Here is a 27,086-nt window from a genome sequence, read left to right as displayed (position 1 = left end):
TATGTTTTCAGGACTGCAGTTTAGCATTTCAAGTTATGTGAATACATGAAGGGTGTCTTAGAAATTCGATCAGCCTGTGGTTTGCAGTATTGTCCAGGGACTCCCACAACTATAGGTCTTCAAAGGTTAATTAAAAGGCAAAATAAAACTGTATAATACGCTTGCTTTTAGGAAAATTGCATATAAAGAAATACTGAATATCCATGCACTTGCTGAAGCGTTGTGAAGCCTAGTGGAATGCATTAAGGTGGCTGGGGAATCAAATCACCAGGTCACTTGGAAACTTCCATCTAGAAGCTTCACTTCAGACTGATGGTTTTCCAGACTTGGGAAGTTTCATGCCAGCAGGCAGCTCTTCCCAGACAAGTGAGAGGAAGAAAAGGTTTATTGAACAGAAATTCTTTGGTAACTGTTTTTTTTTTTTAGCCTTTTAAAAAATAATGTTAGGGATATTGGTAATGTTAAAAATGTTTTGTTGTGGATTGATTTGGAAACATGTTTGGGTGGGGTTTCAGCTTGTAATTCAAAGTTTTTGAAAAAGTTTTTTAAAAGTAGCTTCCTTCATATGTGGTCTTAAAACATTTTTGTTGATGCCATTTAAATACATGGTTTTTTTGAATAAAATTCACTTCCGTTAAATCAGGTTTCACTTCCTTGGAATATCTGTTGTCATAAATTCACCAGTTCTCCAATTGTCTATAGACTTGGCAGAACTCCAAATTCTAGTGTAGGAAAGCCTTCTTAAAAAAATAAAAATTTCTTTGATTCTTGTGATATAGTAAAGAGAGAATGTATCCTGCCTCTTCTACTCTACAACTCCTTTCACTTTCTTGGAAGTTGAAGGTAGAGTCAATAGGCTTGTGAAATGTGCACGCTTTTTTAAAAGTTCACAACTGACTGCAATATGTTCTGTTTTGCAAATGTGAAATTTAAAACCAAAATCCAGTAAAAATGCAAGCCGTCATAATGTTGTATGTACAAGGAGGCTACAGGAAAAATACTAACCGTTGTAATTTAGAACTTGGGTGGAAATGCATGCTCGTGTTTTGGCTGTTCAGCTGGAAAGTTGGTATTGTGTTTCAGTGACAAGAGCCACAGAGCTCAAGTAGCTTCAGTGTTTTTTCATAGATCTAGAGATACATATGGAAGCTTTGCCCTTGGTTCTTGAAAAGGTGCCACCAGTTAACTTATCTGAAAATAAATACTTGGGTTGTTGGGCAGTGGAATGTGGCGCATTGTATTTTATGCAAAGTCCATAGGGTTGCTTCGTTTGAGGTGGGCTTTCTGAATTGCCACACTTGGTAGCAGCAGACCATTAAGTTATGAAGTTAACCCTTCTTCACAGCTGGCGGTCTCTCTGAAAGCAGTCCAGGAGCAAAAAATCTGAAATAAGTACTATTTAAAAAATTACATAGAAGAGCTTGCTTGTTTAGTGTTTTTTTTTTTTTTAGTAAATGCGTGTTTGTACTCAAACTGATACCCTTGGAGCATTGACACGGTGTTGCGTACTACATCTCGGTTATTTGCCTCAGAATATGAGGACTTTGAATCATGGAGGGCTAAAAAAAGTTCAGTTTCAGCATCTGAGTGCATTAAAGAATTTGTTTTGTGGCAGTGCTGTTACTCCTCACAATCACTCAGCAGTGTGTTTTGTTTTGGTAACTGAATGCTATCTGGTGGTAGAAATTATCATGCATTAGAAATGTAAGGGGTTTTTAAAAAGTAATTCTTAGAAATCACAGTAGTAACTTGTCAGCAGGCGGTTTTGCTTCAGGTTGTTGAGGTGTATACTTAGAGTCCAGAGTTAACAGCAGGTAACATGGTTCTGTCAAAAATCACAAATCTGAGATTCTGCAAGGTTAAGGTGACATGTATTGTATTTGTGTAATACCTGAAGTACCGGTTAGTTATGTGCAACATTGACCAATCTGTGTTACAATCTGTCAGATTTACATGGGTAAATTTTTGTATCTCAGCCTTTGGTGGAAGTAACTTCAGGAATGGGGTTTCATTTACATGTATTAGAGCTGCAGAGTGAGGCCTTCATGTGCAAATGCTTGTGGATATGTAGCTACCAAAATAATTGAATTTACATACTGGCTTCAGAAGATTAAAGAAACAAATAGTGACACTGATGTGTCAAAAAAAGCTTCCTTGGAAAAGTAGGATTGGAGCAATTATACTGTCTGCCACTGATGATTTTTTTGGGGGGGCTGGGGCATGCACATTGTTTATTTGTTTTGGTTTTGGCAGTTTTAGGTAGCCAAAGTTTAATTGCTGGTGTGCTACAAAATACAGCCTTTTGTAGATTTGGTTGTGCGCAAATAAGAGAACCCAGACTGTCCTCAGGTACCATCTTTGCTATTTCCACTTCAGAGCTTTGGCTGTTGGCCATGGGGGCGGGAAATGCCCCAAATCTTTTTCACTTGTATTAAAAAGAGAAGGGAGGGGAAAAACCCAAATAAACCAACCAGGGAGAGGGCAGCTCCGAGAACTCTGATTATTCAGTTTCTTACCTTAGACACTCTTGACTTAAAATTGTGAATTAATTGAACTCAGGAGTAATTTTGTATCTTTGGAACTAAATCTAGATATATAGAAATAATTTTTTGTATTTACTTTAAAAAGAACAAAAGAATTATGAGTACTATAATTTTTCTCTTGATGCAAAATATAATTCATACAAATTTGCTACTCACAGCTTGCTTTTGTTTCTTTCAAAATTGTCAAACTTGCATGTTTTTGATAGGTGCTGTTGCATTTCATTATGAAGCTGAATTTAAGGAGTGCTCTTTTGTTTCCTGAATATTTTGCTGCTATTTGCAGTAGTTATTCTGATTTTTAGAATAGCTCTGTGAATTCTGCATCAAAATATCTTACAGGAGCTCCATCGTATATATCAGTGTCTATAGTTTTATGTTTGTGTAACTTAACTCTCTCTGTTGCTGAAATACTGAACGAACGATCCCCAGATTTTTTACTACTTCACTTTTTTTTTCCTTCTTTTTTAAAACAGAAAATTTGAAGAAGTGAGGTACAGTTCCTTGGGGCAGCGGTGGACTGAGCTGACCAGGTGGGATAGATCTGCCTCTAAAAATAAAGTACTTCTAAGAGATTATGAAGTATTGTGAATATTGCACATTAAAAAAAGCTGTATAAATACACTTTTTTTTTCTTCTTCTGGAAACGATGATGATTGAATGGGAAAGATATGCCCTGTAATGGAAAAAAAAATTGCGTTGTGGGTTTAATTTTTGTGCCAGTATGTGATGGTATCTTTCTTTGCATGAGTTTACATGTAAGAGGGGAGGAGGCGACCATCCTGTGATTTCTAATTTGTTTTTACAAGACCCAAGTAATCAGTGTCTGCGTGGTACTGTCTTTTGAAGTTCACTTTTGGGGATTACTTAAGGTTTGGACTGGAGAGTTTAAACTTCCTTTCACAATGTTCTTCTGAGGCTTTTGTTCCCAGATTTCTTGTATCCAGAGCAGAGGCTTTTGTTCATGTGTTAATTTTGAACCAATGAACATTTTTGTCCATTAGGAGCTTGCACTGTTTGCTCTCCCTTTGGGTCATTCCTGTCCTCCACTTGCCCCCAGTTTATTTTATTTTAATCCACTGGATTAAAAAAAACTGAGGGGATTCAGAGATGAGTTAGATGATGTAAGTTTTGAGTTCACATCAACTGGCAGCATGTGTGCAGTAGCTTGTTTGGTTAATAGAGGTAGATAAATGTTTTTGTGGAAGTCATGGGAGTGTTTGTCAGCTTTGTGTTGTCACTTTTATTAAAAATAATAGTGTGCCTTTGGTTTTATGATGTGGTATTGTTATGAAGCGTTTGCTGATTTTCAGTGTTTCTGAGAGTCCTTTGTTGTCTGAATGCACAGAAGATATCTTTAAGAAGGCAATGAAATATTTAAAAAATAAGCATAAGAATAGTCAGTTGTTCCTAAAAACTTTTGTGTGGAATGTGCAATAGATGGTGTTCTGTAAGACTGACCTGAGATGGCAACAGGCTCACAGCCCTGCTGTCAAGTGGTTTTGTGACAGATTTAATATGGAGGACTTGTGCTTGTATGCAGCTACAGAGTACTAGAAGCAGTTTTAAAAACAGAGTAGGTAGATGCTTTTGAGAATCTTGTAAAAAATCTCTAAAAAATAGAGTAACTGGTAACATTTGTAGTGTTCTTGAGGTTCATGTGGTAGTTATGTATTGAGCAATGCCTTTTTATCTTTTGTAAATAAGGTGCTTGAGAGATGGATTTTGATGTTGTTGCATCATTTTATTTTCTGAGATTGAAAGGTGATGTTTCAAAATGTGCTAGGGTCAGTTAACAATTTGACGTTTATCAGCATAGAATGTTAATAACAGAATAATCTACAGCATATCTGGTTTTGAAAACTGATTAAATCTGTGTCACTACAAATAAACCCCAGAAAGACTGCTTTCGGGTGCTACAGTATGATGGTTTCTGTCAGTGGTGTAGTGCTGTGCCCTCCAGAAGGTAAGTTAACCTGTGGTCTGTGTATATGCACACAGGTACATACGCACAGAAGAGAACCAGGTAAACAAAGGTAAATGTTGTCAGTAGAAACTCAAAGCTGAGTACAAAGTTGATGTGGTAGAAAGAAACACGTAAAATGTTATTTAAAAATTGTGTCACCTTCCTGATAGGCTTCATGCCTCAAATTCCTCTGGTTTTGAAAAGCCCTTTGGTCCTTACTCCTGTACTTTTTTCCACTTTGCCTACCTTTCAGTATTCCTGCGTTTTTACTTTTTTCCCCTCCTCCATCTTCTTGCAGTCAATCAATAAATTTACTGCTCTTGGCTTATTCCTTCTCCCCAGATCCCCCATTATTTCCCTCCCAACCCACAATGAAACTAAGACCTGTGTGTTAACCAAGTGTGAGTCTTCACTCTGAGTGTCCTGTCTTTTTAGAGTGCTGTTCCTGGAGGCATAGGTTAACGTTCCTTACAGTGCTCTGCGGAGTTCTGTGGTGAGGGGGTGTATTGGAAATAATTTATGCTTTACAAAGTATAATATTCTGTAAAATGGAATCTGCAGAAGCAAGGACTCTGGTGACAGCTGTAGGAGGGAAGGGAAGCAGTAGTCACAGGTGATGTCCGGACTGGGAAATGAGTGGACTGCTATGGTAAGGGCTCAGCAGTCTGAGGCTAGAGGTATACGGGGGAGGCGCAGGGGCTGGTGTGGTGGGAATTGCGATACTGGGAGACCTGCTTTTGGATCCTCTATGTTTCAATGTTTAAAGTGGCTGGCAGTAATGTATGTTTTCTGCTGGCATGTTGTATGGTTTCTTTTTATTTATTTATTTATTTATTTAGGTCCCTTTTGGACTTAAATGGGTGTTGCTAAGGTAGCCAAAGTCTTTGGGATTCTCCATTGTGTGTGGTGCTCTGAAGATCGTGTGGGTTTGGAGTGTTTGTATTCCCAGCCTTTGGTGCTTTTGTTTCAGCTGATACAGAGGAGGACCTCTGAATTTACTGTCTAGTTATCTATATGCCCTCCTAAGGATGTAATTCAACACATCTGTGAAGATATTTAAGGAGGATTGTCTGAGTAATAACTGGGGATCCTCTAGGCAAAGAGCAGTTAGTAGGTGGTATATAGACAGCAGTAAACCACAGATAGATATATATGTGTATATGTGTATGTCGTATCCATATAGGCATATGAAATGGCTGGATATCAATGAGACACAGTAGGATGTAAGTCCTGTTACTTATGGATGGAAATCGGCAAGAATAAGAAATGCAATAATGAGTTCAAACCTAGTAGGAAATAAAGTTGGAAATGTAGCTTTGCAAGTACCTGACAGGAGGTTGTAGTGAGGTGCATGTTGGTCTCTCTCTCAAGTAACAAGCGATAGGACAAGACAAAACAGCCTCAAGTTGTGCCAGGGGAGATTGAGATTGGATACTAGGAAAAATTTCTTCACCGAAAGGGTTGTCAAGCATTGGAATGAGCTGCCCGGGGAAGTGGTTGAGTCACCATCCCTGGAGGTATTTGAATGACATGTAGACGTGGCACTTAGGGACATGGTTTAGTGATGGACTTGGCAGTGCTGGGTTAATGGTTGGGCCCTTTGTCTTTTCCAACCTAAACAATTCTATGATTTTATTCTTTCAGTTTTCTTATGTCAGGTTTGCATGGAAGTTTCGTGTGCACCATGACATAAGGATTAAGCCATAATATCAGGAGGTGAAGAATGCTTGTCTGTGTCTGTTGAAGTATTTTGAATTATTTACTTCTAGTAGTAATTTAAATGTGAAGAGTCATGTGTATGTGGGTGTGGAGAGGAGCTGTCTTGTTTTTCTTTTCATGGGAGGACTGTATTCCGGAATCTGTAATAAATGCTGACTGGAAAGTGAGTAGCAGTTTCTGAACCCTCTTGAGTGAAGAAAAGCATCATTAGTCTGGCAGGTTGTCAGCAGCAAATGGTACATTAATTTTTGGCCCAAAACTCTTGGTAGCAACAGAAGAGAATTTCCTTGCTGCTGTTAATAATAAAAATAAGAAGGAACTGATTCTCAGCAGGCAGGTATTGTTCAGCTTCTTTCTAATATCCACATAAGAGAGACAATGCTTTTGATAAAGTCCTTTTATATTTTAAAAATATAAAAATAAATATAAAAAAAAAAATAAAAAAAAATATAAAAATATAAAAATAAAAACTATACTTCCTAGTATACTGATAATCTGCATCCATCTACATAACTAACTTAACTTTTCTTTAAATAATAAATCTATTATGACATAAACTATTACAAACTATGTATAAACTATTGCAAAATTTAGAGTGTTATTAAAAGATAAAAGAGATACCACTATTAAGATGTGTATTAAACTGTATGGAATATGGTAAGCTGTTATCCTAGGAGCAATTTTACTTCCCCAGTGCTTCAGAAGTACTGTTTTATGTCTACTAGTAGTGGAAATAATATAAGGAAGTCATATTTTTAATAAAAAAATAATTGTTTACCCTTGAATTAGGTGGTCTCTAGCTATGTCAAATTTTATGAAGCTTGATGATTTAACTTTATTTTTTTATCTGAGTAATAATAAAAGCATTTGTCTTTAGTGAATTGTTGCTTTACGTGTTAGGGTACCATTTTCTACTACTAAATGTGATTCTGCCTAAGTTCTTAGAGCTCTGATAGCACAAGTACATAAAGATTGTTTATTTTTATATGGCAGTCTGTTTTGATAACTATAGTAAATTCTGCTTCCTTTAAGTGCTATAAATAAATCTGGTGTATGAAGAGCTACAGTGATTAAGAATAGCGATAAAGTATTGCAATAAAAAGGAGAAGTTATTAAATAGGAATTGAGTTCTTCAGTAAAAACAAGATTTGCAAGAATGTGAAGATGAAATTTTGAAGTTAGAAGTGATGTTAAGGCCACAGTCAAGCCTTTTCCTCATAATTTCTGGTCTGAATTTGTAGTGGTTTCATCAAGATTTGCAGGAGCTCCGTATCTTTTGAAACTGAATGTGCATATTGTATGCTTTTATAATTTCTGACACTGCAAATGTGCTGGTTTACAACAAACTTTGTTTGATTTGCTGTTCACCACAGAATGACAAAAGGCCTTATCTGTTTCTGCTTTTTAAATAAAGAACTTCTGTTTTTCCTTTACTCCATTTTGTTAAACTTGAAAGCTTCAACTTAATTTATTTGGGTGAGAAGTACTGTGGGTAGAGCACTGGCTGGGGATTTCTAATAATTAGATCCTGTTTCCAAGTGTGTCACACGGCTGTTTGAGTTTAGCCAAGTTTGATTATCATGATATATCTATGTGTTGGGGATGAGGTGGTTACTTTTTTGTCCATCGGTGTCCTTGCTGGATAAACTTTTGTGTTTATGTCATTGAATGTCTATAATGTCATCTGTCATCCCCGGAGGTATTTAAAAGATGTGTAGATGCCATGCTTAGGGACGTGGTTTAGTGGTGGACTTGGCAGTGCTGGGTTAACAGTTGGACTCAATTACCTTAAAGGTCTTTTCCAACCTAAACAAATCTATGATTCTATGCTAATTCAGGATAAATGCAAATGCTTAATTGAAAAATACTTTGTAGCAGCTATGGTTGTTGAAATGAATAGCAGATAGGTTTTATGTGCTTTATATTAGGATGGAGAAAAGGCAAATGTATTTTTAAGTGGCCTCATTTAAAAAGATCCATTTAAATGGCCACATACAATCATCCCAGCTGATGTACAGCCTTGTGTTGCCTAGTATCTGTGAAAATGCTTCTGTTGAAAGAAAATCTTCGTTACTGTGTTTTAAAAAAGAAATTACTCATAAAAAGTAGGTAGAAGCAGACTGTAGTACAGCTGCTAAAGTATTTTCAAAGCATCACATTAAAAGATTAGCAAGTTAGAATCTTTAGTGTATTGTTGTCATGGGAAAAGAACTTTGAATGATTAACCCCCTTCTATTTATAGCTGTTTTCTCTGAGTTAATATTCCCATTGCAGTTAACTTCTAGGTAAATTTTATGAGAAGGCAGAACAATTCTTGCCTTAGTCTATCACTGCAGCTAATCATTTTAGTGTCCTCAAGTTACTTTTTTTAATGTGAATTTCAGAAATCATGTCGCTATATTTTCAGATTTGTAGTTTGGTAACTTGTCAACTTTTATTGCATGCAAGTACAGAATTTAAAGAGGCCTTCAGCATTTGGTGGCTCCTTTGGTCCTCCCATCACTGCTTGATGGTTTTTAAAATACTGGTGTATCACCGCTTAAGACTGATCTTGTGGGGTTATTGGCTGATGAGAATGAGAGGTGCAGGCTATGTGTGCTATACTGATATGGATCGAAAGAGCCAGACCTAATATATACCAGTTATTATGAAAATTTTCCACCCTCTTGATGCCAAAAGTTCCTTCTTCATTGTTAATTTAGTTGGGGCTTGTTGGCCAGGAAAGTAGCATGCTGCTTTTACACTGGTTTTTAACACTTCTTCGTGGGGTAATAAAGCGTTTCTGCCTGTGTAATGGTGATTTGCTTGAAAAACAGGCAGTGAGATTGGTCAGACCCCTCCTGTAAGAAGTCTTCAGAAAGAGCAGCATTCCTGAAACTTTCAGCTCAAGCTTCTACAGTTTGGGGATTAACAGTTAACCTGAAGAAAGATTTTTTTGGGATGTGCTGGCAAATGAAACGGTCTCAGTGTTGTTTAATTTTCTGTTATTCTGTGATGTATTATTTTTTCCTGTAATTTACTTGTGAGAAGTAAAATAGGATTATAGAGGGCCTTTGTTTTCTTTCTGGCTTATCATGGGAGAGAATTTGAAAGGAGTTAAGGCAAGTATTTTTTGAGTCTTTACTCAAGATTGCACCCCTTGGCCAATCACACTTTTGTTGTCAGAGGTGATGGTGAGAAATACTGAAAAAAAGCCTTTGCTTTCATTTGCAAGAGCCACTTTTTTGCTTTCTGATTTTATGGCATGATTTTAAGAATAGTTTTCTTAACTACAGATGATGCTGCTCCAGTGCTCTTCTATGTGCCCAGGTTTATATACCTTGTATACTATCACTGCTGTTATTTGGAGGTGAAGCAACATGCAAAAGAAAGTTGTTCTGATGTGAAGTGGTTGTCAAGGTCTCTAGTGGTTCACTGTGGAAGGAGGAGGAGCTTAGTCTCATTTATCAGAAAGAGCTGTTTTTAGGTGCATGCTGCCAGAAACTGATGTAAATATTGATCTTGTAATTCAGTGGTAGCAGGGGGATAAAAGCATTCTCCAGAATGCATCTGCTCCTCATCTCCTCAGTCCTTCCACACCTTGCCTGGGAAAATATCCGAAAATGTATGATTTTCAGTCCAGCCTTTGTCAGGTTCCTCTTTTGTGGTTTAAGAGGTGTTACACAGAAGGCTGATGGCTGTATTTCATTGTCCGTCTTGCTGTTCATGGTTCATCTCCGTGTCAGGAATCGCTTTGCAATGTGAACATGTTGAATACAGAATGAAGCCGGTTAGAGCAGTCCTGTTCACCATGGCATCTACAATACTATGGGTAAAAAGGCGTTCATCTATGTTAGAGATCTGCCAAGCAGATTGCTCTCTTTATGGAGGAAGCGTATTCCCCAAGTATTTCTGTGCTCTGCCAGTGCTGCTTTCACACGGGGTCATAGCTGTTGCTACTCTTTGTGCAAAATTGGCTGAGGGGAATACACATGGCAATGCACCCAAAAGGGCACTTAGAGCGAAGTTTCAACTCTAGTAGTACTTAGCTCTGTTCCCTCTCAGCATATAGAGGTAAATTTCTCATTGCGTTGTTCCCTGATGCCACAAAAAGCTTTTACTTCTGCCAGAAATAAGCCTGTAGAAAAGAGAGTTCTTCAATGTACTGAAACCTTTCCGTTAATGAAGGAAGCTGAAAAAGGTCATATAGTCTAAATTACCATGTTGAGCATTGCAGCTGATGAAAACAGGGGTTGGTTGGTTTGTTTGTTTCTTACATCAAGTGTTATAATTTTAGGTGATATGTCTAAAGGCAATGTAAAACACATGAATGCTATTCAAACCTGGTCTTTGGATCCAAATCCAGATTTGAACTGTTGATTTGATGAGAGGAAGGCTGTCTTTTGTGGTTGGTTGGTTTGTTTTGCTTTTTAAATCAAATACTCCCCTGCTCCTAGCCTGGGAGTAGTGCAGATTTAGGGTTCTTAAATTATGCAGTATTATGAATTGTCATGCTGAAATTACACTTGATATTTTTACATATTTTTTTTCCTGAAAAACACCCAACAACCAAACAACACCCAAATCTCAAAATACCCACCCAAAACCCAGCTAAACTCCACGAGCAGAGCTGGGTAGCTGCATACTTGTTGAGTTATTCTTCCTGTTCTTGATACGTAGTGACTTCAATGAAAAAACACAATTAAGCTTAATATGGAGGGATTTTTTTTTTTAAATAAAATTTGTTGGTGATGCTAGGAATTATCAGCTCTAAGAAGACAAATCTTTGATCACCACACACTTTTTCTTGTTAAATAATGGATGTACCAGATTGAGAAGGTTGTGGAACTTTTATGTAAAGACGCGTTAAAGAAGGCGGTCTACCAATTATGTATCAGATTGCAGCTTTTATTATATTGAAGAAAAAGTAGTTAATTAAGGGGATGAAATAGCGTTGCTATAACTATAGATATTAATGTGAGAGGTTATATTACAACCTGGGAATATCATTGTTTAATTTTATATTAGAAAATTTGCTCCCAAATTACTCCCAGGTACATTCTATATTGTAAACTGTGCACTGCCAATCTTAAATTCATACATAAGGACTAGAAGGAATAGGGATATCATAAAGCTTCTGTCATTTCAATGTTTCAGAGGAAGTGTAAGAATTGAACCAAAAGCCCAAACTTTCATTCAGGCTTGCTATTAGTTTTCTGTTCAGTTTCCTTGTTTTCCCCCACCTTTTAAATGCATATCAGGCTTGCTGTTGAGCAGCTAGTAGGAGCAGGAGCGCGGCTGTCCTTGCTTTCTTCTAACTGCTCATCTTGCTTCCACGTTCCCCTAGTGATACTCTCCCTTTCCGTTTTGTAACACAGTTGAGGTTCTTGAAGGGTTTCCATACACACACTGAGAACCTGAATTTGTATGTTCTGGCATAGAACATGCAACTTCTTTGCTAATACCCTGAGTTTTCAGCACTGGAGCATGAGGCCATAGAATTCTCACTACCTGAGAAAGGGGGAAAAGAGGAGCAAGAGCGAATTAAAATGCAGTGTTTCATTACCTAGAAGACCTTAATAGATTTGCTTTTGAGTGTTGGATATAGCTGAAGGTAAACTGCTTTTGTTAAATGCCTGAAATTTTCCTTCTCCAGCACAAGGAATAGTGATTACTTTTAGTTTCAGATGGTATTTACTGTATACATGATGTTAATGATGAAATACTGTTGATGCTTATCGTGTGGTGATACTTGGAATCAAACCAAGTGGGTAAGTGGGACCACAGCAGCATGTCTTTGAAGTACACTTAGCTGGATGCTGTTGTGTTTGTTCATATTCTTTTGCAATCCATGCTTTGGAGTTTGTTTTTTTTGTAAAGAGCAAAGCCTTTATACTGGTACCTGGAGCGGAGTGGGAAGCAGCTTTGCAAAATGGTTCGTAACAATTAATTACTGAAAAATTGTTTATTAAACTCCACTAATAGTTCTCATTTATATAAAATTAAATGTGCACACAACAAAAAGCAGAATTTGAGAACTAACTAGAAGTAAATTGGTGTAGTTTCACCATATTCGGCATCTAACAGAATGTAAATGGGAAGTGAAACATCAGCATGTGAAAGTAGCGAAGAAAATAGACTACACAGAAGAGATCACAAGAAACAGAAGTCATGAGTAATCCTATTAATAATGTTTTGAGTAACTAATTAATTGTGATGAGATCTTTGCAGAGCCGAGATGAAGACTCACTGTTTTATTTCTGTGCTTTAAATACAAGGAAATATTTATTCATTTAGTAACTTTTGGGTGGAACCAGTAGGGTTTTTTTGCAGTGTTTTTGCAATCTGACACACTAGTGAGTAGTAAATGCATCAGCAATAAGGGCCATATTCATGTATCCTGAGTTCTGAGGAAATGCCTGGTCAGTGAGAGCTATGCACCTTAAGGCTTTCAGAGTTTGAGCCAGAGGGAGATCGTGGAGAAGGACTTCTTCATAAACTTCAGCATGTCTGAAAATGGCCCTGAGCTTATTAAATCAATATAAGATTTCTTTATCAAAAAATAATGGCATGGAGGTAATTTTATTCCTTAGCAATTCCTGGTGTTCTGTGTTATGCCGAATAGTTAACTTAGCTTTGAAAGTAGGTTTTAAAAACAAAGTATGGGGCATAATTGTGGTGTGATACAGGACCAAAAGAGCCAGTGCCTAACTGACATTTCCCAGGTACAGCAAATGCTGTGCTGCTGGTAATCAATGCCCCCCTCCCTGAGGCTTCTGTTTTGAAATACTGTGTTAGATGTAGTGAAACCCCATGCAGAATCAAATTCTTTATTATTGCTTGCAATCCATTTCAGTATTCAGAAAGGTGAATTGCAGTAGTGTGACTGCTGAGGGAGCACAGTGCTTGCTGACCAGCTGAGTGGCTGTTCATTAACTGTTGCAAACATCTCTGTAGATGTCACAAGGTCTTGTGCGGGGTGGTGGGTTTGTTTGCACCTGCCTGAACTACTGTGCAGCGGTTGTTAGCTCAGCCTCCAGCCTTTGAGCTTCACGCTGTGTGTGTGTGTGCATGTGCGTGCACGTCTAGGTATGGATTTCTTGGAAGAGGAGCACTGCTCTGTGACCATGGCTTCTAATTCTTTACTTCTGTGAACCAGGTGTAGAAAAACTGCAGCACTGCCTGGAGGTGCAAGTGATCTGTGGGCTCTGAGACAAGGTGGACAGCTATCTATCTACAAATCAACCTTAACTGTTGATTTCTTTGTCACCAGCTTTGGAGTTTCTGAACCAGTTGGGTAATCGCTTATGCACCGAACGGGAAATGAGTTGGAAAGTGCTACTCATTTGACTCCATGTTTATGAATCAATGTAAAGCAAATCTAAGCACTTGTTTGTGAGTCATCCGAAATAATAAAAACACTGCTGTTTTTAGAAAACAGTCACATGCAGCCTAGAACTTTGTGCTTTTTGAACTATAGAGCAGCCTCGGATCTAGTACATTCTCCAGCCTGGAATCTCTTCTAGGATGTGTTGGTATTTTGCAGTTGTCACTGTAAGTTATCAGCATGGCAGCCAGCTCTCTAATGCTGAGCACATTTGCAGGGTTTCCCCACTTAGAGAGACTTTGCTAATCTTGATTTCAGCACACTACTCTCAAATCGGGGAATGTTTGTTTGACCAACAGAGTGAGAGGAAAAATTTGCCATCTACTAGAGTCTTTTTTTTTTGTTAAGCTTCATGAACAGTGATGTCTTCCCCTTCTGCTTTGCCCAGAGGCATTTCTTTTGAAGGTGGCTGAGTGGAAGAAACATGGCTGAATCATTTGGGGAAAATAAACATGAATTATTTTTGTTTAGGTTTTTGTTGTTTGATCCTGACTTGTGGAGGTGATGATGCCTTGTCGTCTGGAAGTATCTGTGCTTTGCTCCTTTAGTTGCAAGTCCTTTATTTTCCAGTGCCAGTAAGAACTGTAAGATTGTCATTTGCCTCACAGTTTCAACGATACCGAGATCTAAACTACAGTGGGTAGGAGGATTAGTGGGTTACTTAACCCTGAGCACCATCAAGATACATCACTGTGAAAGAGCGATTTGCTTTCCCCACACCCTCCCCTTAAATTTCCATGTCGGTAACTGACACGCTGTTAGAAATCAGTGTCAAAATAAAGAGTTGATGAAAACCTGCAATGTCTTTTTAGTATTGTCTTACAGTTCTAAAGTGAAAGGAATTCAGCAGTGTGTGTAACAAAGTAAAAAAATTTATTGTAAAATTGATTTATTGTAAAGCATATTAGCATGTGCTTGTGTGGAGTATAAATTTCTTTTAAACAAGCCTGTTGGACACTGCAGGGGATTTCACAGAGGTGAGCCATAGCTTGGTGGGGCTGGCTCTCTGGGAAGAGTGGGCACGGCTTCGTTAGAGGGCAACTCATTGCAGTGGAGTAAAGAGCTCCTACTCTGAATCACTGACTGGATAAATGTAATTATGATACAGAGTTCTTAATGAAGACATGACTGAATTTACATGTTTCTAACTGTTATCTGTTTAACCTAAAGAATAACACTGACCCACATCTTTTAGTTATTCATGAAAATGCTCTGTGGTCTTTGTTTTGTCCATCTTGAGAAAAAAGAAAGGCTGTAATTTGACTTGTAGTTCTGACGTCGATCTCTCTTTGCAACTCATTTGGCTTAGAGCTTGGTTTTCAGCAGTTTCTGTCTCTGCTGGGGTTTTCTTTGGTGTTGTTTTTTTTTTTTTTAAATTTTCTGTGGGTATTTGTACGTGATGAGAGCTTGTAGCTATATGCCTGATTTGTTTTGGTTGAAAAGATTTTATACAAGATACGTAGGTTTTGTAGAGCAATTGTGTTCTGCATTTTAAAGTGACACATTTCAGAAAACGTTGAGGCTTTTTTTTAAAAAGGGTATTACTGGTTTTTGACCAACCACCAACACCTGTGAAAGTAGAACATAAGGAAGAACACTGCTGTGCGTACACTGTCCATTAGCAATAAAATATTTTGTCGCTTGATATTACTGCAGAAATATATGCCACCTTTAAAAGGTTAAAACTGGTCTCTGTTGTTGATGAGATTATGGACACTGCATAATTAGGATGATGCTTATGTATAGTTCTGCTGTTTGGATCAGTTTGCATGCAACACTGCAATATATAGGAAATAATTTTTCCAGATTCAGGGTTTAACTTGCATTTTCAACATTTATGCCAAGATGTACAGTATGTGGAAGTCAGAATTTGCTGTGATTTAGCCAAATGTGCATTGCTGCAAGTTCTTTTTCTCACTGTTTTCTGTTTCTTTCTCACTGTTTCTCACAGGCTTAATTACTGATAGTGAAAATTCTTGGAGAATTTTGTGCCTATTATTGTTGAAACTTAAGACTGTAGAAGGAGGGAAAAGAACGTTGCTTTATATTTCTCAGTATTTTTTTCATTTGAAGATATTTAGTGTATTTACTGACGGTTAATCCTCTTCTTGTCTCGGACTTGGTGAAATGGTGAGTTTCTTCATTGCTGAGTGGATGCTACAGCAGCTAATTCAGCTTGACATTTGCTTGTCCATTCTTCAGTGCTATTGAGAGCATGAAATGCATGAGACAACTTTGAGGTAGCTGAAGAGGTGAACCAAAAGCTATGAAATACCCTAGCTATATGTTTCTCTATGTGTCGCTGTCCAAAACATCTGCTAGTGTTCTCAGTGCTGTTCCTGATGTCTTCCTCAATGTATTCTTCCAGAGTAGATTTATTTGCAGAGAGGAAGATACTCAAGAAACTGCTCTATCATGTCATTCAACTCACTCAGAGTTCCTTATCCTAAAGCAAACCCAGAGCATCCTCTCTAACAAACGGTTTCTTTGTCTGCTTTGGCAGAATTCACAGAGGAGCCTGGCTGATGCATCTGGGACTTGTTATAGAGCAGAAGACCACAGGGCCACAATTAGCCCAGTAATTTTGATGTGGCACCTTTATATTGCTTATTTTTCTTTTTTGTTCCCGCCCCCCCCCCCCCCCCCCCCCCCCCCCCTTTTCTTTGCAAGTGGCCTACTTCCCTGGCTTATAACTGTTCCTGTTTTACATTAGATGCCACACAGGAATTTCAGGCAAAGTTTGTTGTACGTTTTCCCCCTTTCTTCCCTTGTGGTACAGTATTTTTGGTCATACATTCATAACTGTTTTTGGGGCCAGAAAGAAGTATAGAGGGTGTATAAAGTTTTACTATATTGTCACAGCCATTTTGATTGCCAGCAAACTATTTTATGATTCCTGAATTACTTTGTAGGACTCTCCCCCCCCCCCCCCCCCCCAACAGTTATGATTTACATGAAAATGGTATCTATGTAATAAAGGTGTACTGAAAGGAGTCATGAAAATGATTATTCTGCACAATACAACTTCTCATGCAGAAGTTGCAAGTTGAAATGGAACAGAATTTCTGTTAGGTCCCTGGTGGCACTTTCTGCAGTACGTGGTATGGCTGCGGACCCAGGGGCAGGGTCCCAAAGGTGGTTCTGTGTGATGCTTTTGGCTGAGCTCGCTGTCAACAGAGACCCATGAAGGAGGCCCTGCTGGTACCATCCAGGTGACAGTTCTGCTTTTCCCGTGTTCCCCAGAAAGATGCAGTGGGGAAAAGGTGTGTGCTGTTTGTGTTCCCTGCTTGAGGCAGTTGCTTCGGGTCTTTCTGATCTTTATTCTGCTCCCAGAGGTTATTCTTCCATATTTCTTGTAGTTGGGAGTTCTCACTACCTGTTTATGGTAGTTAAAGGGCCAGCAGAGTTTGTACCTTGGTCTGTTAGTCAATATAGCTGCCAGCCTTGGAAAAATGTTTCACTTGTGCTTTGAAGGCAGCAAGTGTACTGGCATATGAAAGGTTGACCGTGATGTGATCTGCAGTTATATGATAACCATCTCTCCTAACCTCTCTTCTGCTGGTCTGAAAAACAAGAAGTGTTGATTAGCTGGAAAATAAAGCTGCACACTGTCATCCTGTAATTATTTGTTTCTAATGCTTGAATACAGTAGCAGGTAGTTTGTATGCATCAGAAACGTTTGAAGGTCTGGAGGGCTAGCCATTCCCCTGGCTATCCCCAGTGTACAGTCGGTTGCAGAGGACCAGCAGGAAGCCTGTTGTCAATGTCACGTTGGAATTGCAGTGGAAATGCAAACTACTGTGAGAATAGAGGGGGGAAAAGGACAGAGAGCTGTAGGGAAGCGAGCAGAAATCTGGCAGGTAAGAGACTGTGGAGAACACAGGAACTGATAAACTGTGACAGGAGCTGTTCACGATGTACTGACTTGTTAAACATGTACAATTTAGGGACCCTGAGTATTTTCTGGGCTTTATGCTTGTGCCCAGCTCTTGTATCAGACACCAGTACATTGACCACTGTGCTAATACACGTTTCTTTTATTTCTTAACCAAATTCTGAGTAAGGCATGAGGACCATTAGCTCTCCTTGCCTTGCTGATGTCTTGGAGATGCATACAGCGCAGGAGGTTGACTGTTTAAGATGGGGATGATTTGAAGCACGATGGGAACCAAGCAGCTGTCTCCTGTTCCAGGTCACAGTTCGCCCTATGTGGTGTGAAGAGAAAGGAAAGAATGAGACAGAAGAAGGTTCGGAGCAGAAATTTCAGTGCTAATGTGACTGCCTGCTTTCTCTTCTGGTATTTACTTCACCAAGTGCATTTCGTTTTTTCTAGTGCCAACTCTGTGTGTGTGTGTGTGTGTTTCAAATGCACTTTTAGTCAAGAAATCTGACAACACATCTGTGTTACATTTTTCCCATTTATGAACTTAATAAAAAGGATAGATAGTATGGTATAGGGAAGGAATAGGGTCACAGTTTTTTCCAGTATATCAGTGCTGACATTACAAAATTAGCATTGTACATTTTGCCTGTGATTCCCGTGTTTCATTTGGGAGGGTCCTCTGTGGTTTGCCAACCTCTATGGATGTGGTTGACTGGTGGGTGGTAGAGTAAGTTTATATTGTAATACCAGCAGTGGCATATATGCACTTTCAAAACGCCATTCTTTGCTATGCTGGTGCTGGTAGGTTTCTCGTGAAAGGTTTCCTGTGAATTTAGAATGGTGTGTTAGGCTCCCACCATCTGACCTGTCATCACATGACTAGTTAGCCACAGACCTCTAGAAGGTTGGGATGTCCAGTGTTGCGTTAAAATAACATCCTGCTTCTGCCCCATGTTACGGTACTTCAGACATACACTGTGTCTCCCTCCCTCCCCTCTCCTCCTTTGAGGGGCCACAGATCATAAAAGATTGCTTCCACAGGTGGAAGTTCTGGAAGCAATGACTATTTATCTTCTATCTATAGTATGATGCGTTTCACACCCTGTCCCAAGCGTCTGCCTTCTGGCCACTAGCTTTTGATTCTGATTTTTCTGACTCCATAAGCACAAGTTTGACATGGCTGTCAACATTAATGCCAGACTGGTACTTCAGCATTGGTTCTAAGAAATTCACACTGTTCCTTTGTCCTTGCAATTTCTAAATTGTGTAAGGCTGCCTTCATTTTTCTCTAGTCTTTCATTTTGTCTGTTGCCTGCTGTAGGCTCCTGGGCTTTAATCGTGAGAAGTTTCTGAACTGGTTCATACCTTTTGAAAACAACAATGTGGTACATAAAGGTTGTGCATGGTGTGGTAACAATTCTTTCAGACTTAAACAGATGGGGCAGCAACTATTTTCCCCTCAAAGCCACTGAATAAATATAAGTTGCTTCAAAATGCTTTACATGCTGATCCACAGAGAGGTTCTGCTCCGCGTGGGACTGAGGGAATGATAGTTCCTGATCGCTGTATGGAATTGTGTCCCTACAAGCACTGTGTGGACTGCTTGGTGTGGTTTAGAAAAACAATTGTTTGTAGGAGGAGGAATGTAGTTACATGCCTTGTGTTTTGTGGCTTAGCCTACAAACCTGTAGATAATATCAGTGCAAACTGATAGCACTACTTTGTTCTCAATGGGGTTTTAAATTATTTTTTGTTTATTTCAGTTTGCTGAGAGCCTGGTTTGCAAGGTAGAGTTAAATGGAGATGATATCTTGGCTTTGTGGCTGCATTTTGTCCTGTACATCTGCAGGATGTTGGTAAGGGGAGATGTGTTGAACCTTTCTCCTGCTGCTTCACAAGTTGAAATATGAATAGGAAGATGGGATCCCTTGTGTCATCAACTCATATTCTCCACAATAGAACTACAGATGGCATTACACTTAAAAACCCACACCAACAAAACAAAAAACACCAAAAAAACTCAGCAGCTTACAGCCAAGTGTAAAAGAAAAGATGTGGTTAGGAGAGCAAAGGCAACTCTGATTCCCTTTCTTTTGTCTTTAATTACAGTGGATGTCTGTTGATCTCATCCACATTGAGCATACAAAGATTTACAAATATTTGTAGCAACTAAAGAATGTTTTTGGCTACGTAATTCATGATTATGATGCCTGTATTGTTAAAATTACATATTTTTTCCTTTTTTTACTTTCTGGTAACTGAGCGAGTATTTGACATTCGTTTAATTGTTAGATTGTGTAATGTGAATATGGTACTGTAGTATCCAAAGATTAGATATTAGAATTAATTCGATACTTCTGCACGAAAAAGTTTATGGAGCTATTAAACCAACTATAAATTGCTTGTTTTCTCATTTGGTTAATTACATTATGTTGTGTTTTGCTTCTTTAGGTCACATTTAGGTCACCTTGCAGAACCTTCCGAGAAAACAAGGGTTATAGTAAGAAAGCGATGTTTAATAGCACTATCTTCACTACACAGTCAGACTGAAACAGGAACAGGTCGTCTGGAGTAAGTATTACGGGTTGTGGTTGGCTGTTTTGGTGGGTTTTTGTTTGTTCTGTTTTTTTCTTTTTTTTCTTCCTGTAAACTCAGTAGCATAGTTATTAGGCTATTATTGTATTTAACTTTGTTATAGTTGCTTTTAAAATAAATCCATCAGTGACTCCATACTTATTTCAGTTGATGAGCTGGTAATGGACACTCTTTTGGACTCTTAGTGAAGCGTCTCCCATCTTGAAAGCAATTGTGTCTTATGAAATTTAGATGGGCTTAGGATTTTTCTCCTGTGTATTCTGGGTATGGTTTTGAGCGGGAAGCAGCCTAGTGTCGATGTACTTACATATAACCCCAGATTTGCTGGGAAAAGTTAAAGCCCTGCCTGTATCTTCCAGGGAATTTGAAAATATAGTTGTTTTTTTAGCAGTAACTTTTCCCTCCTGGCTCTTTCTGTGTGACATTCATATTTTTGTTGTCTGTTTGTCTTGTATTGCAGTTCCATCATCTATCAAACTAGGATAAGTCTTTAGTTATGGATCTCAGATATGTCTTTTCTTTGCTGTTTGTAGGTAACTTCTAGCTTTTGTAAATTCTAGACTGTGACATGTCTGTTTCATTTATGCTACATGAAGCTTAACTACCTAACTCAGGGACTGTGGATTGCATCTTTTGGTAGTAGATACCTAAACATTTATATACTGATGCAGTGTAATTCTTAATTTCTTTGTGCTTCACTTGCTTGAGATGGGATATGTTACCATTTTTCTGTCACCTAGTTTGCATCAGATTGTAAAATGTTTAAACATATTCTTGTAGGGGTTAGAAACTGGGAAAAATCTGCAGCATTTTCTGTCTGATGCAGATTTTACTCATGCTGTGTGATACATTCATGTAATTCTGCAGGAGTCATTGGAAATACACTTGAATGCATAGTTAGGAATGAAAAATATCTGGCCATTAGAACTGAAGGGGAGTGGAAGATGGTTTTAGTGTGCAAGAAGTATATTTTGACATACTGCTTTATTGCCAAGAGGAAATGACTCTTCTTAGCTTCTTCTTTAAAAAGGGATGTGTACGTGGTGTCATAATTTGGGCAGAAAAATGTCTGTAAAACCTAGTCAGACAAGCTAAACTTCCTACTTGGTATTTTTCCAAGGTGTTTTTAACTGGCAGGTTTGGATTTATAACTTTTTTTAAAGGCGGGAAATTTTTATAAAATTTTAATTAAATGTGGACTTGAAGAGGTCAATGTGTGTGCTAGTTCCCTTTCTGTAAGTACTTGAAGCAAATGCTCCAATTTTAAGTCAGCACATGTAAATTTGTATCAGTTCCTGATCTAGGCCATATGTCAAGTGACAGGTAAATATACCGGTGAGAGGTTCTTGTAGCACCTGATATTTGAATTCTGGCTTCTGAAGTTTTCAGAAACTGTGTTTTGTGAAGTTGTTTGTCTTTAACTGACTCACCAGACAACACAGTAGAAATACAGGCACCTGTTACAATGTCCTAATAAAATAACACCTATTTGCTCCTTACACACTATTTTGACAAGTTAATTCTTGACTCCAGTAGTCAAGTTACTCAAATGGTTGGGCAATAGAGTTGAAACTGAGCTATTCAAACAAAGGAAATTTAAAAATGTCTACTGGAGGCAGCATTAGTCATATTAAATAGTCATATGCAGACTTATTGCAGGCACAAAACTTGCTCATGGTTTTAGCGGCCAGTGAACTTTTCAGATGCTGTAACCTAATATTGATTCTAATTTTTCCTTTTTGCGGAAATATTTTTGAACCCTTTTTGTTTGTTTGTTTGGATTTGGACATTTGAGTATGCTTGTACAGGTTTCAGTCATCACAAAGTATTTTACAATTGACATCTTCCATTGAAGTAGTAAAACAATTAAAATAAAGTCTGAGTAGTGTCTATATTCAAGATAAAAAGCCAAGTGGAGTTCTCACAGTGTTTTAAAAGAAGGAAAGGAGACAAAGATCTTTTACTAGAGATTTCCACTGCCTGAAGGAGGCTGATTATAGAGAAGATATGGCCACGTGTCTGCAAGGTGGAGGGAAAGACAGAATGCAAGTGGCAGAATGTGCAAGTTGCAACAAAAGAAATTCCAGTTGCACAGGAGGGAGGAAAAAAAAAAATCACTATGAAGGTGGTTAAGCACTGGAGTGGGTTGCTCATGGAGACTTTTAAAAATTAACTGTGCGAACTCTTAAGCAACATGCTTTAACTTCAGTGTTGAAACTGATCTTGGGAGCAGATGAGTCCCACAGGTTCCTTCCGACCTAAATTAGTCTGTGATTCTTAGATAATCTTAATTATTTTTGGTCCTTATGATGAATGGCCAGGCCTACTTTTGGCTTTATTACCATTAACTTCATGACAAAAGCATTGTTCGTGTGCAATTTTTAGGATTGTTCTTTCCTACCAAATAGCATTATATTTCAAGTTGACTTATAAATAAGTGTAATGAAAAAGGTGTATAAAATATGTCTAAATATTTGCATTAGACTTGAATTGTTGGCTTTCTTTCAATGCTTGTTCAGCATTAAACAGTCCTGTTCATATAACAAACAGCTGTGAAACAGCCACCTCTGAATCTGTATAGTGGGTGACATGGAAGCTGGTGTTGGAAGAAAACTAAGTGCAAAAATCCAGACCAGATCGCTCTGTGTAAGAAACCAGCCCGGTCAGGAAGAATGTCTGACGGAGGATGTAAATTATTATTTTATTTTTTCCTTAAAGGGCATCTTTTTAGCTTTTAATATCCATAGCATCTCTGTATATGAGACTTAAGCACAGTCTGCTTATGTGACGGCTCTGTGTTTTGGTCTGTGTGCCCTCCTTTTTGGACAAAATTTCACTCCTCGTTAGTTTTCCACTCTTTAATTATTTCACTTTTTTACCTCTCTTTCTAGATGCATACAATCTGTCTGCTGGAGAATAACCCTCTTTCCTAGAGGTTTTGATTGAAATATCAGAAATAATTGAAAAGTGAATCTTTTAGTCCCTGTGTGAAGAAGTATCTATATATAGGAAAACCTCAATTTCTAGTCTTAACTTTTTTTATAGTAGAAAGTCATTAGCTCATAATTTAGAGACTTAACATTTTGATAGCTGAAAGAAATAGTGAGCTGCTGGTAACACTTAATGGTCTAAGTCCCTTTGTACAATTCAAAAGGAGAGGAAATACTAACCATACATTTATGTATTTGAATGTATTGTGAGTGGAATATTTCCTTGTCTTTTCCTCTGTGTTTACAGTGGGACAAGTAATTACTCTTGAGTGGTAGAACAGATGAGAAAATACTGGGGAGCAGAACTAATACTTATTTAGTATTTCCTAGTCTTTTTGTTAAGACTATTAAGAATTCTTGTATAATTCTTTCATAGCAATGTGGGGCTAGAGACCCTACAGTTTACTTAATACAGTAAATCAATAAGAACACAACTCCAGATAATTAATGCATCTTTTCAAATTCATGACAGACACATTACATGCTTGAATAATAGCTTGAGCTGTTATAATGCCAGGCCTTTAGGCTGTAGTTTTACCTGCATTTGTTAGAATGAGCTTAAGAACTGTAAAGTGGCAACCCAGCCCTGGGGCTGGAAGAAGCTGTCACTCTTTCTCCACCACTCATCCTGCTTCTATTTACATCTTCACTTTGCTGGCACAAGCAGTTATGCAGCTTTGTAGGAAATTGTCTGACTCACCTGTGTTAAAATGACATCTTTATTCTTGGTTAAAAGGTTCTTCTGGGCTGAGGTTGAGCTCTTTCTCCTCCTTTCCCTTGCAGTCTGACTGTCCAGTCCTCTTTCTTCCCTTGTGCCAGCTACATTCACCTTTTTTGTTAAGCTTGATTTTTTTTTTTTATTGTTTAAAATATCCATGTGAGCATTCCATCATTGAAATGTTTAGTAGAACCTTTTTCTAATATTAGAACTCAACATATCCTAAGATTTCATGCTAACTTTCCCCTAGTACATAAAATTATCTACAGTGATCTGGATTATCAAAAGCGAATTATCTAGGTTGTGAACTAACCCGGTCTAATCTCTCAAATCATCATCAGTCTCACTTTACTCTCCTGGAGCATGCTATACAGAATGCATTGGCCTTCACCTGAGGTCCCACTCTGCCTGCTGCTGTTTAAAACCTGCCAAAATATCTAAGAGAGCTGTTGACACATTTTCCTAGAGGTGAGCATATGAGATGTTCTCAAGCCCAGTTGACGTAGAATGCTGAATTACTTGACTTCTGCTTCATTTGAGCTTCTTTCCTTCTTGTCTCCCTGACTCTGTTGGTTGAGGTGTCAAATTAACTGTTACTTACATGACAGCGCTCTTAAAATCTGCTGTTTTCTTCCATTTCTTTATAATCTTTATATTCAGAACTGGAATCCATTGAGCTGAAAGGGGATGTTTTCTTATAGCGGCCCCAGCTTCAGTGTGATCCCTGATCAAATGCTTCTAAAGACAATTTCAGGCAGTAGCATTTAAATGTGAAAGAAGTCTTTATTTCTCCTTGCCACTCACTTTAACAGTACAATACAAAAAGATGACCTGAACTCCTTATTTTATGTATGTATTTCAGGATAGAGCAAAGGATAGTCATGAACTGGCTGTGAGAAGCTGTTATGTTACTTTCATATTTTGTGTTCCTTGTGAACGATGTGCTGTCTGAAGCCTATCAGAAGCCTGAGCTTAAGTTTTATTAGTTTGGTTCATTGAGAATAATATCTGGAGGGAGCAGGAACTGTGTTTAGTTACCTGAGTATAAAGTAATGAAGAGTAATAATTTCCTTTTATCCTTGTTGTTCAAACCAGTTCTGATAAGTCTTCTGAGCCTGGACTACCAGTTTAATAGTGTTGTTTCCTACCTGTAGACTTGTTTTGCAGGAAAAATTTTTCTGAAGACGATAATCTCATTTACAGCTAGTTTTAAAATTACACTTTAATTGAATCATAGAATAATTTCCATAAGAAGGGATGACCAGAGGTAATCTAATCTAACCGTGTGCTCAAATCAAGTTGCTTAAAATTGAATTAAATTTTAATTTGAAACCAGTTAATGTTGGCATTGTTTTCATATCTCTTTTTAGTGGCATTAATATCAAAGTAGAAACTCTATTTATTGTGGTTTTAAAATTCTGGCTTTAGTTTTTAAAACTTACTCTGCAATTCTATAGGTACAGCAGAGGAATAAAGCTACAGAAGATGAACAGGCAAAGTAATCGGGGACCATGGAAAAAACCCTAATTTAATTCTTTGTGGAAAATTAGCTGTATTTCATGAGGAACATGAGAGAATTGAGATTTGAATGGCTGAGAGACCACTCTTGGTACCAGTCTGAGCGTTGTGAGGGAATCACATTTAAATAAGTACTTTCATGTTTCCTATGCATAGATATTTTTAGAAAAATAAACAGCGATATTTTTATTCTGATTTCTGCAGGAATCCTGACTAAATGGACACTTAATCTTCCATTCCATAGGGCCAGCTCATGTGGCAGTTGAACTAAACTGCTGGGAAATATTTATAGTACCACATGATCTTTAAAAATAACTTTCCAGGCTACGCTGTAGATGTCTTGAATTCTTAAAATCTTTGCTATTGTAGATAGATAACTGTGACATTTCTGGAGTGGGAAAACCTTAGCTTTGCTGATATAGGCATTTGTATTTATAATCAAGTTGTTTGTATTTATTTTTAAATTAGTAAGCAGTTTAGATTGAAATTCACCTGTGCAGCTGTAGAAGGCCTTGAGCAGGTTCACTTTTTAGGACAAAACAGGAATTTCAGTGGCATGGTATGAAATGACATACAGCATAAACTTCAAGTGTCATCATCATACACTAAAGTGTATCAGATCCCATGTTTAGAAGAGGGTCAGTACTGATCCTGTGTGAACTGTGAGGTCCAGTGAACAGAAAATACAGTTTTTAGTAGTACGTGTGTTGCTTAGCATAGGTGCTTTCTCTTGTCATGCTAAACCTTTAAACAAAACCTAGGCTGTAATTCCGCTTTACACCTGACTTCATCCCTGTGACTGGTGCTGGAGGGTAATGGCAGTGTTGTCACCTCAGCATCGCTTCAGATACGATATCTGCTTGTCACAGGGTGAGGCAGATCGAGGCCCGAGTTGGTGGAAGACTAGTAATATTTGTTCGTGCTGGTTTTCCGTTGTGTGGCTAGGCAAGTGGGGACCAGCCAGGAAGGGGAAAATCGTGACAGTGCTGCTTCTCCCTGTGGGCTGCCCTCAAAGCGAGCTACGGAGAAGGTGAAACGGCACGCAGGGAGCGGTGTGGCTTACGAGGGTCAGCCAGTGTCTGAAGTGATGCTGTTGCAGATTATTATATGTGTAAATAGAGCAGCGTCAGCAGAGTGGGAGCCCCTTGCAACCCCGAGGCTGCTGCCAGTGTGCTGACTGCAGAGCGGTCCTGGGCCTGCGAGCGCACGGGGGTGCCAGCAGCTCTGAGTTTGTCACAGGTTTGGGAACAGAAGAGGATGCAGGTCTACAAAGCCATGAACTGGCACACAGATTTTAGTGTATGTATTCTTGAATTCAGAGCCTTCAGAAGTCTTTCAAATACTATGAAGGAGGAATTTTTCCTTTGATGTTTTTTTCAAGTGTCTGCTAAGTTGCATAGGACATAAACCTGCCTGTGTATTTTGACTCCTTTTCGATCTTTGCTGCTAGATTCTTTTCCCTTATTTGTTCTCAAATATTTCCTTTATAGCTCGCTCATCTTTTTATAGTTCTGGATGTTTGCGTAGTTAGAAAAACGATTACAATGATTTTATTGTGTAAGTGCTTAGTGTTTCTCCTACTTACACGATGTGATATGCTGCTGCTGTTTCCTAGAAAATTACTGTGGTCAGATTGTCATCTAGTCTGTTCTGGACAGTGAGATATTGTTTAAACAGTGTTCTTGTGTGCCTGGATAGGGTGGCCTTTTTCAACTGCTTTCGCTGCTACAAGACTTTTTTTTTTTTTAGCCCCTTGACTGCCACATGACAGAGCAAGCAGTAGATAAAGAG

The 27,086-nt window shown here is 38.3% G+C and overlaps 1 protein-coding gene across 12 annotated transcripts in view; it reads left to right on the top strand.

The window, feature by feature from the left end:
* Positions 1 to 27,086, top strand: part of PIK3CB (phosphatidylinositol-4,5-bisphosphate 3-kinase catalytic subunit beta) — a 101,051-nt gene that overhangs the window by 23,447 nt on the left and 50,518 nt on the right. For 4 of the 12 annotated variants that reach the window (XM_040612536.1, XM_040612539.1, XM_040612535.1 and 1 more), the window contains 2 exons: positions 3,017 to 3,073; positions 19,926 to 20,045. The exons of 2 other annotated variants lie outside the window; for them this stretch is intronic. The gene's annotated coding sequence lies outside the window, so the exon portion shown is untranslated. The remainder of the gene's footprint in view (positions 1 to 3,016; positions 3,074 to 19,925; positions 20,046 to 27,086) is intronic. 6 more of the 12 variants (XM_040612544.1, XM_040612540.1, XM_040612545.1 and 3 more) reach the window with 2 other exon arrangements.

The sequence above is a fragment of the Falco naumanni genome, chromosome 13, assembly GCF_017639655.2.
Source record: "Falco naumanni isolate bFalNau1 chromosome 13, bFalNau1.pat, whole genome shotgun sequence".
In the NCBI taxonomy this organism is placed as follows: domain Eukaryota; kingdom Metazoa; phylum Chordata; class Aves; order Falconiformes; family Falconidae; genus Falco; species Falco naumanni.
The sequence above is the reverse complement of the archived record's forward strand: the minus strand, read 5'-3'. Positions and strand labels throughout refer to the sequence as shown.